The sequence below is a fragment of the Passer domesticus genome, chromosome 5 (genome assembly GCF_036417665.1).
Source record: "Passer domesticus isolate bPasDom1 chromosome 5, bPasDom1.hap1, whole genome shotgun sequence".
In the NCBI taxonomy this organism is placed as follows: domain Eukaryota; kingdom Metazoa; phylum Chordata; class Aves; order Passeriformes; family Passeridae; genus Passer; species Passer domesticus.
In genome coordinates, this window is record NC_087478.1 from 8,502,589 (window position 1) to 8,513,143 (window position 10,555).

The window sequence follows — 10,555 nt, forward strand, 5'->3', positions numbered from 1 at the left end:
TGAGCAGACCTCCCAGGGTATAACTCATCTCCCACAATTCATTTTGAAATAAAGAACAGTTTATTCATCAGAGCTTTTTTCCAAACAAGTCAGAACCAAAATCACATTCAGTTTGTTGATATCTTCATACAGTTTCATCTCTGGCACTCTATATAGGCAACAAATATATGGGCATAAAACAGCACATTTAGGAATATTCAGGGGTTTGTCTCCTTAATGTGAAGAAAAGGTGAATTAAAAATGTGGCCTAACTCTGTGTCCCTGTAAGTTCCTGATGGAGAAAGAAAGAATAAGATAAACCCTAGAAGGATTTTCTCTGGCTCTTTCCTCCAGCAGAAAGAAGTTTTCTAGAGACAATATATTTTAGACTTGGCTATTATAAACAAGAAATCATTTTCTTAAAGCGATCATATTTGTAGTACTGAATTTTACCTGACTAGTATAACATTTTTGGTGCTTTGCCATTGAGACTGTACTTTTGAGCCATGTCTAGATCTATATGCATTATATTTGCATAGTTTCCCTATTTGATAGAAAAATTTTAAAAACCCCTGAACATGCTCCCCAAGAAAAACAATTGTTGTTTCAGTCTGACACCTGAACACATAGACTAGAATTATTTTCTGTGAGTTGATGCCTTTTTCTCAAAAAATAATATAATGAGAAATAGACAACAACTTTGAGGATGCCTCAAGAGCAGAGGTGCCCTTTTTCACATTAGCCCATCTGCTGCAGCACTGACACAGGCTGACTTTTGTTAATGCCCATCAGGAAAGAAACTCAACCTCCCAATGCCTGCCTCAGTCACTAAGGTATGAGTTCAAGGTACTTTGGGTACCTCTCTCTGAGAAAATAATTGTAACTACAACAAACACTTCACCCCACACTCAGCCTGGATTTTTGACATCCTCATTTATTTTGGTGAGGAAGCTCCTGTTCAGCATACTGACCCTCTGGAAATGGTTAGAAAATATTCCTGAAGTGTTAAGGGAGAGAGAGCGGACTGGAATTAGCTGCTGTAGGTTTATCTGAATCTAGCTCTAGGAAACTAGTTTACAGACAGAAAATCCCAGTATCCCTTCGCAGAAAAGAAAGAATGATTAAATAATAAGCTTCTTTTTAAATAATTAAAAATATTTAACAAAAATATGTGTTTACTTAGAGAGCTCAGCAAAGTGCAAAGTATGCATGAACAATTTTCTCACATTGATGTTAGTGGGTTTTAACTTAAAAGCTATGATGTAAAACTGGGAATTGGGAAGTTCATGGAATGTTTTTAAAATAGGCTGAACTTAAAATTCATAGAGAAAGAAGTTACTGAAAAACATACATAGAGATTCAGTTTAGCATTCTGGCTGTGAGGACAAGTGTCTCTGGAACTCCAGAAGAGACCTTTCAAGGTCCTGCAGGAGAGGAGCATGAGCAGGGACATTTTTGACTACATAAGGTTGCTCAGAGCTCCATCCAATCTGACCTTCAATATTTCCAGTGTTGGGACATCTACCTCCTCTCTGGGCAAACTGTTCCAGTGTGTCATCCCCCTTATTGAAAAAAAACCAAAACAAAAATCCCTTCCTTTTATCTATCCTTTTATTTCTTAGTTTAAATTGTTTCTTGTTGGGAAGGATAAAATTTTAACAAGAAAATCTCACAGGTTGCTTGGCAGAAAGATTTTTGAATGTAGAATCTGAAGGAATAGAAATGAAAGCAAGTTTTGATATAAAGAAGAAAAGAATTGTTGAGCCAGTCTTATTGGATAACTAAAAAGGCCAAGGGTTTGTTAGTTAGAAGGGGTTTTTATGACTTAGAGCAAAGGATAAACCCACTTCAAACAAGAGGTTTTTACCAAGTAAAAAGATACCACAGGCAAAAAACATTGCCAATGTTGCAAGTAGAAAAAAGGTCTCAGAATTTTCCACTGCAAGAAAACTGAAAGACAACTTCTAGCTTAAACTGTAATGTACTAACTTTTAGTGATTGGAAAATAATAACATGAATATGGTAATGATAGTAATTAAGGCTGTAGACAAAAGTTAAGGTATAGTTTGGTTCTTCTGCATTAAGATGATCAGAAAAGGAAATTATATAATGCATTGTAAGCAAAATTAAAGGGTCTTCAGGCTTGTCTGCAGCTGGAGCTGACAGCTGTCGGCACAGGCTCTGTCGGCCACGACCCTGGACCGCTGTAACATCTTGGATACAATAAACTGCATTTTGAAGAGCAGCCTCGAGTCCTGCATCTCTCATTCGGGCTCTTACTGTTTCTTTTAGTTTGAAACCATATCACCTCATCCTACAGTTACAGGCCCTACTAAAATGTCTGCCCCCATCTTTAAAGTATTGAAAAGTTGCTCTAATATCTTTTCACAGCCTTCTCTTCTCCAGGCTGAACAACAGCACCACGAGCTCTCAGCCTTTTCTCCCAGAAGTGTGCTCCAGCTCTCTGACCGTGTTGATGGCCTCCTCTGGATGCACTCCAGCAGACACACACTGCATTTGGGACCCAGAGCAGGACACGGTGCTCCACAGGGGCTCTCAGCAGAGGGTCACAAGCAACTCCCTCTCTGCTGGTCACACTTCTTGTGAGGTAGCCAATATACAGTTGGCTTTCTGCGAGGGCATATTGCCAGCTCACCTTCAGTTTTTAACCACCAGGACCCCCAAATCCTTCTCCCCAGGACCACTCTCAATTCATGTGTGTCTATAAAGGCAAATTAGGAACTCCTCTTACTTTTTAAAGGTGATTTTCCTAACACACCTGATGCAGAAAGAACATAGTGCTTATTTTCCAATCCTACTTTATAAGCATGCACATGACACAAATTTCAGTCCATCAGTTAAGGGTATTAATGAATTTAGGCCTCAGCAATAAGCAAAACAACGTAATAAAAAACAGTTACAAATTAACAAATTGCCGAAATCTGCCATACCAGCATGCATCACTTTAAACTGGGAAATAACCCCAAGCACATAGTAATGGACAATTTATGTGTCTCAGCATAGCTAAGATGGTATATTTGTTTGCAGACACTGTAGGTCCGACAGAAGATGGATAGCTTCTAATTTGAACAGGTTGGTCATTTTGCTGCAATGGAGTGGCCATTACTTTGACCTTTCCAAAGGATCTGTATTGCTGTATTCTTCAGAATTTCACTTACTGTATCAGGATCTTTGAGTGATACAATATCAGATAAAATTCTTAAGCACAGGTGAAAAAGCAAAATATAATCATTTTCTCAGCACAGACTGTCAAATCTCAGAAAGTTCTTGGTCTTTGCAGTTCAGCAGCTACATCTAAGATAAAGATAGAAGACACTGACAGCATACTGGGAGCTGGGATCAATAGAATATTGGTAGGGTCCTTGCTATCTAGAGGAGCCCAGACTGTCAGGAGAAATGAGGTGATGGGAAGCTTGTGCAGTCCAAAAGGCAGATGTGAAATCCTACATCTGAGATTAAATCTGATATATCAGGCTGGGGCCAGCTGTGTGCCAAAACAGGGTCAGGCCTCAGGGGACAGATTTGGTGGGGCAAAGGCACAGAGTTTCTTGGTTGCTGCAAAGCCCTACATCACCTCTCCTACTCAAGGAGCCTTTAAGTCAAAAATAAGCAGACAGCAGGACAGTCAGCTACAAATGGGATGAAAAAGTCAAGTAGACAAAGAAGAGCTGCAACTTTATGGTGAAAGTGTAATGGAACTAATGCAGGGCCGAAAACTCCTATAGTCCTCTTTTTATGAGACAAGGTACAATATTTAAGGAATGACACAATGGCACACCTACTGAAAGTTGTCCAAAACTTTCTAAAAGTGGTCTTTTCACTGTGTTGTGATTCTAACTGCTCTTATACATAGAAAGTAATTTATTAATTTATTCCTTATTATTTTAAAATATTCCAATGTATTACTAAATTATTTTTTGAAATTATTGCATGTACATATGCCTAATGAAACCACTAGAGGTTTTGTTTAAAAATTCAGATCTCCAGTTTATCATGAAAAATTCCATTAAATTGAGGATTTAGGGCTTTGCAGATGTTTTTAGACATTCTCTGCAAATGCTACAAGAACAAGTTCTAATGTCTTGCATACACAATTGCTTCTTCTATATGTAACTTAATTTTTCTTGACTGGCATTTTAAAATATAAAGGAATCAAAATGTTATACTTTTAGATTTTTTTATGGTGATGGACAGAGGCTATTTGAAAGTAAGTCCTGATAACATGAAAAAATTTCTGTATCTTTATGATAATGCAAGGGAAAATCTAATTTTTCAGAAAGTTATGTTTTACTAATTTTCAAAAACAATCAAAATTTTTTTTGAAATTTTACCATCTATTTCATCAATTCAACCAACAGATTGTATGAAGGAGTGTAGGAGGATGCCCCCAATGAGAGAGGGTCAAACTAGCCTTTGTCCCCCAAAAAAGGAAGGAAGCCCAGAAGTTTCTCCCAACGATCAGGTGAAAAGACACCTTATAGGACCCCAGAGACTTCACTAAAACCTTGGGGTCACCTAATTGGATAGAAGCCAAAAAGTCCCGCCTGGGCCATAAGGTAGAAAAAGAGAGAACAAAAGAGCCACGAGGCTTTTGTGAAGGTGTTTCTACCAGGAGCAGACCTCTGTACCTGGCTCAGATTTTCTGTTTATTGTTTTTCTTTTTATTAAACCTTTCTGTTTCTAACACTGCAGCAGAAGCCATCCTGCTCATTATTTGCCTCCAAAGGTAATAGCTAAGCTATCCTTGGCTGTATTAGGTTCCCTTTTAAGGGCTCCTAAAACCCTGGCCCGACAAAACAGAACCTAATAATTGTAGGGAAATGCTATTCCTGTTTTTTAAAGGTGAGGGCTGAAGCAGAAGAAAGTTACAAGCCTCTTTGCAAAGGTTTTCAAGTGACCATGACTGGCTCATCTCTCCTTTGTAAATTATAGGCCCTATTCAGTCTCTTCCTGTAAGAGGAAATCAAATAAAAGAAAATCACATTTCAACTCTGTGTTCTGAAAATGAAATTAATAAAACCTGGAATAATTTTGTATATCTAAAGAGAGGAGGTCAGAACAGAAGCTACAACGAAAGGACATTAAGCAGTTCTTTTGACAGCAAGTGTCTGGAGATTTCATGTTGTTTTTGAAGGAGATTTGGGCTGAACATATTTGGGCAACTGCTCAGAGCTTCTTGCAATCTCTGCTCTAGTTCACTATGGTTACATCAGGGTCATTTTCATTAATGGCTTTGAGAATTCAGAGACTTTGCAACCTGGAGGCACTTCATTCTTCCTTCATCTTAGGCATTCAGAAGATGTAATATGGAAAAATTACCTTCCTGAAAGCTAAAACTCACTTTGTTAGAACTATATTCTGTTCTCAATCTCATCTAGCTAGACTTCAGGGCACAGTAGAATTCAATATTGTTAGCTTCTTTTCATTTTTTTATTATAGATAAAAGGATGCAGGCATACAAACTTTTCAACAGCTCTTTCTTTACCAAAGTTCACTTGATGTCATCTTTATTCAGCTAATAGTGGTGGTTTCTGCTCTGTTGCTCAACAGAGATTTTTCTTTCTAGGCGTGGTGTACATCACACAGACAGGATCCTCTCAACTAGTTCACTCCTTGTCTCCCACAAGCATATGATGATGGTTCTTCAGCTCCTTAGGTTGGATTAACTCTATCACAAAAGAGCAACACAGACTTAGAGGCCTGCATTGAGGCATTTAAATTTAGGTAAAATAAATAAGTTGGAACTATCATCACAAAATTTCAAACCAAGGAGCTTGCAGTTTTAGGAGGATAACAGTACCTGGTAAGCATATAAGAGTGATGTGGTTTCATGAAAATAGATCCTGTACATAATTTGAAATGCCCTGTTCATGACAGACATACTGATCAATACTCTGTGATGTTGCTTCAGGAAAAAACCCCACAGCTACAAACTGACTTTGCTCACCACCACTCACAAAAAAAGGGTTGATCTGAGCTATTCAGGGCATTGCTGTGACACTTAAAGTTATCTGAAACAAATCTATTTTTGTTGTTTTCCTGAAAGGCCAGACATTCCCTGATAAGCAAGTCTATCGGTTTTCAGTAATTCTGAGAATATTTCAAACCACCTAGTATAGTAAAAAGACATAAGACATGTATAGTGTACACTCTAATAGCTCAGAAACATACACACACACAAAAACCAAACAGGCAATGTCTTTTAATGAAAAATATATTTTTAATGTGTAAAAATATATTTTTAATGACTGAATATTGCTACTCCTGGAATCAGTGTTCCCAGAAAGTATTGCATTGCTGAGTTACTTACCTCTAAAGAATAGGTAGTGCATGCATGCCAAGGAAATGTGGCACAAGTCCCTGAAAGTGCAGAGTCTGGTGATGTGGATCAGAGAAACTTTTGCATACCGATTTACATGAGACTAGCAAAGCAATTTGTGCTATTCTAATGGTGTGTTAGAGGGGAAAAGATAGCCTGTATAAAATAAAACCTTATTGAAATTAGGCTTTAAAACGACATAAGATTTTCTTGAGTAAAAGCCAGTGTTTGGTACAAGAACTATTTTCTCATTCCTACCATGATATTTATTAAGATCTGTAAGTTCAACACAATTTTACACACTATGTATGTTGCTTTATTGCCATGAGGCTTCTCAAAAGTTTCATGGAGGGTGAAATTAGGTTTATCACTATCATTATGCTTACTTTATACATCTTGGTATGATCAACATAAAGGATAAATATTTGAGGGCATAATAAATCAATGTGCCCACATAGAACTCCAAAGGGCAATATTAATCATTATAATAAGCTCTCAAAGACAAGGCTTAATCACATAATATCATCAGCTTAATAATGAAGTAGTTGTTAGTATATAGGTCAACATAAGAGTCAAGAGAAACAGAAAAAATCTTTAATTATTTTGTTAATGAAGGAGCCATGTAATGATATTATAAAGTCTGATATTATAAAGTCTGATGCCTGTGGGAAAAATGATTCCTTCTATCCCTTCATTACCTTGAAAAAATGTTATGGGCATATCTTTGTGCATGTTCCAGATAGAAGAAATAGTCTCTGTAATGTTCCATATATTTTTGGTTTTGTAAAATTGTTTAGCATTTCGCAAAAGAACATCAAGAGTTGAAAGTTTTAAACTGATGCTTTCAGTTTTTAATAACTTTGACAGACGCTAATGCAGCAAGTGAAAATAATCACCAGTATCTTCTATTTTTCTGAGGCTTTTAAAAAACCCTCCTGCTGTAGGAACACCAAGTAACAATATCAGGCAGTAGAATTTTTAACAGTGCTGTCTTACTTCGTTTAAGGTCTGATGTGTCCAAGTTTGCTCTGATTCAGCACTGTGCTCTCACCTTACTGCGTGGGGAGGTTGAAGAAGAAAACACACACACACACACACACACATACACACGCCCACACACCTGCTTAAAATTCTGATAACCTAGTTACATAGTAAAAGATAACACATTGGAGATGACTGCTGAGTTACAGCAGCAAAATATTGGGAATGGCAAATAGAAGAGAAACTGTTGTTCTCTACCAGAGGAAAAGAAGAAAAAGGTGGAGGAGGAGGAGGAGGAGCTGCTGCACCTACCCTCCAGCGCTGCCCAGGGGCAGCATCCATGGCCAGAGAAACAGGAGTGGAGTGATCCTGCTCCCCCTCTTCTGCTTTCTCTTCCTGCTGAAGCTGGGGCTGCCCTTCATGCCTTCTAGTCATGCCCTTTGTGCTTTCATGCTTTATGGGGTGCTTTTCATGCAGTGAGTACATTTGGTTTTGTCTCTGCTGAGCCAGGCTCTTCCCAGCTCTCAGAGCTGCATCCCTTCAGTGAGCAGCAGTTCAGCAGACAGGGTTTGGATTCGTGCCCTTAGGACCTCTGGTGTCACACTACACTTGTACTCCTGAGGCCTCTGCTTATAGACAGGAAAACAAGACAGCACCAGTGATTTGTTTTCCTTGAAATAAATCTAGTCAGTAATTACAATTCCCTAGTGCTTTCATGCCATTTTCCAATTGCACAAAAATTCAATCTTTATTTTAATGACTGTAATACACATTCTGTCTACAAGCATTCAAGAAGGAATTGTAGAGCCCAATAAGGTTCTGTGTGGATCAATATAAAGAGCTATAAAATAAAAAATTATTTTAAAACCTTGAAAAAAAATGTAGCATGTTTTCAAATTCAAAAGAAAGAGAACTCCACTATTTCTTTTATTTTTTTTTTAACTCTGTATTCTCTTGATTATCAAAGAAAAGTTACTACATTTTAAAGACTAAGGCACTAAACTTCAGGTTGGAGGGAGGCAGTTTGTCTTTTTCAAGAGTAAAAGTTAAAAATCTTTTGCTGGTCTTATATACCTACAGTGGACTGAAAAAGAGAAGTTGGTGTTTTCATTCATTCAACGACAGCTAGGAACTCATGTGAAGTGTGAAGGGTCATGGTTCATACATCTCTTTCCTATTTGCTCCTCATGAAGATATGAAAAATAGGATTTTCCTCTTTGGTGACTCCAGCAGGCCCTTACCCTGCCCTGTGCCCCAGTACTCTGGTCTGGCCTCGTGCAGGGCTCAGGGTGGGCACAGGGCCTTATACATGGGCTAGGAAAGAAATCACTGCTTTTGCATGTCTTTCTGGGAACTGGAGCATTGCTGAGTCTGAGAAGATTCTTTACGCTCCTGCAGCAAAAACCTGACTCACGGATTGGTGTTTACCAATCATTCCAATTTAAATTATTACTCTTTAAAGTTAAAGGTGTTTAAAAAGGTTGTTGTCAACCATCCTGTGACGAGTCCAGCTCAGCATGCAACACACAGAGCCTGCTCACCAAGGCTCTGAGTTTGCTGATTAAAGGCAGAAGCCAAGAAGAGTGGCTGAAGTGCCTTGGCTGAGTTAACCCATGCCCATACGGCAGCACCTCTTTAAAACTTCTTAGGTCACCTAAGGTCATTCTTAGGTCACAATGTTTTTGTGACATTCAAAACATTGCTCAAAATCCAGAGTAGCTGAGGAACTAATCTGTCTCAAAAGTGTAAAATTGCAAATTTGTTTTGTCAGAATTGAATATTAACCATTACTGTAAAAATTTTTGAATATTTTAGAAGAATTTACTATTTCACATCTTTATAGATGACAGTGAAAGTAAGCAAGCATATGGAAAGTTCAGGTTTTGTATAGAAGTTGCTGACATAGTTCTGTGTTAACCTGAACAATAATAACTATATTAGATAGCTATTTTTTGCTTGAAAAAATGGTATTAATTATTTCCGAGGTTCCCATGTGTTCTGGATTTTAATATTAATTTTTAATCATAGTAGTCTTGGGTCTGTGATCCATTTCCAGTATCAAATAGAGTTCAGCCAGTCTTTGAAAACATTGATTCAAACTTCAAAAGAATATGAAGAATGCTGACTAGGAAAGAGCCCAGAGATATAAGCATAAGGAATAAACAAGTGAGCAAACTCTCTGAGGAAAAAAACCCAGGGGCTACGTAAATCTGGGGCATTCCTCACAAATATATGCAATCATTTTTATTTAGAAAACATCAGTTGAAGGTGAGGACAATAAGATTGCCTTTTAAACTTATAAATATGGTGATAGATTTAGGGGGAAAAGGGAATAGGAATTTTTTCTAAAATTATGAACCAAGAATAAACATTAATAAGCATTTTATGGTAAATTTCTTTATGCAGACACCTGTATTAATTTCCACATACTTGAAATATTAATAACAGTGATATGACTACCTAGAATAAACCAGTTAAATATTTTTTATATTTTATTTAAAATAAGCGGCAGTTCTCACGACTTTTACTACGATTTGTGAAATTCAGAAGTCCTAACCCTAAGGTGCACATCGGATTTTTTCTGACTTGTAAAGGTTGTCGATTTTAAAGTCAGCAGCAGATGGCAGCAGTGCCATGAGCACGGCTCTCGGGTTTCCCCATCCAGCATTCAGACCAGAGAGAGGAAGTTTTAGAACTTGCAGTAGATTTCAGAAGGACAAACTACCCTAATTAGTCTGAACGTTAATTCTAAGGCAAAAAAAAAAAAAAAAAATTAAACAGAAGTATAAAAATTCATTTTTTCATAACATAAAATATTATGTGGAAACATATCTTTACAAATGCTCTCTTAGCCATGCCAGTGCTGAGGAAATGTTAGGTTTATAAAGTAGTAAAGGCTGTGAGTGGATCTAATCCTCTATTTTTATTTTTTTTTCACTAAAATTTAGGTCTTTAAAATAAGCAAGAAATTCATTAGACCAATAACTTTGAGGCAAGGGCATTTAACAAAAATAAGATGTAATCAGTACATAAGTTTCTTTATTGTATTTCTGAAGTCTTTGTAAGGTATAATGTTCATTATACAAGCTTAACATGTTGTGGACAGCCCAAGATTTTCAGCAGTGATGTTATAAAATTCCAGACTTATGGAATGCTCAGGACTCTCCTCTTGAAATCCTAGGCTGTGCAGCCAAAAATAACTAAAAAACCTAACCTGCTGGTTAAAAAACTAACCTGGTGAAGAAACTAACCTGT